An 827-nucleotide genomic window follows, 5' to 3' on the forward strand; every position below is an offset into this window, starting at 1 on the left:
GTTTCCCAATAATCTTTTATTGGAAAACAAAAAGAACAGTAGTAGTAAAGATTCTCAAATCCCAAACCACTTCTCTTTAATTAGTTCCAAGATATATAAATAAGGGCTTTTAAAGTTAAAGCCTGAACCTTTGCATTACTTGTTTATGAACTATTAATAAGGTCGCATATATATAGCTGGGTGCGTGTGAATAAAGCCAGAATTGGTGGACCAAAGAAGTGGTGGTCAAGTCGCATGTGTGTTATATATAACTAGAGACCTCACATGGGAGAGCATGAAGTTTTGCTAAGACTTTCTCATTTAGGCATCCACATCATCAAAGTTAATTTGCATTTATGTCAAATTTTTAGTTCATTGAATGCGTTAACGAATAAATACACATATCAATTATCTATAGTTATGTACTAATTTATATATATATATATATATATATATAAGTATTTTAAATGTTTTTTTATAATAAAAAATTATATAAGAAAGCAAAAACTTCATGTGAGAGATTATGTAGTTCTGCCATGTGGCGTTTTGTTAGAGTAATTTTTCATTTAACTTTCCACCTCACCTTCTTTACATATGTTGGATTATAGTAAAATATTATTAGTAGGATATTAATATTTCCACTGAGTATTTAACACCTTCCACTATCAGTTTGCAAATGAGGAATTGAATATATATTATAATCAATAGTTTTTCAATAATTTAATAATTTAAATAAATAGTACCTCAAAAAAAAAATTTTAGTAAAATCTCTTACAAATTTATTTAGGATTTTCTTAGCATCTTGATCAAATACCACAAAAAATGTTTTGTTTGTTGCATCAACAACT

Source organism: Quercus lobata, chromosome 2 (assembly GCF_001633185.2).
Source record: "Quercus lobata isolate SW786 chromosome 2, ValleyOak3.0 Primary Assembly, whole genome shotgun sequence".
NCBI lineage: Eukaryota > Viridiplantae > Streptophyta > Magnoliopsida > Fagales > Fagaceae > Quercus > Quercus lobata.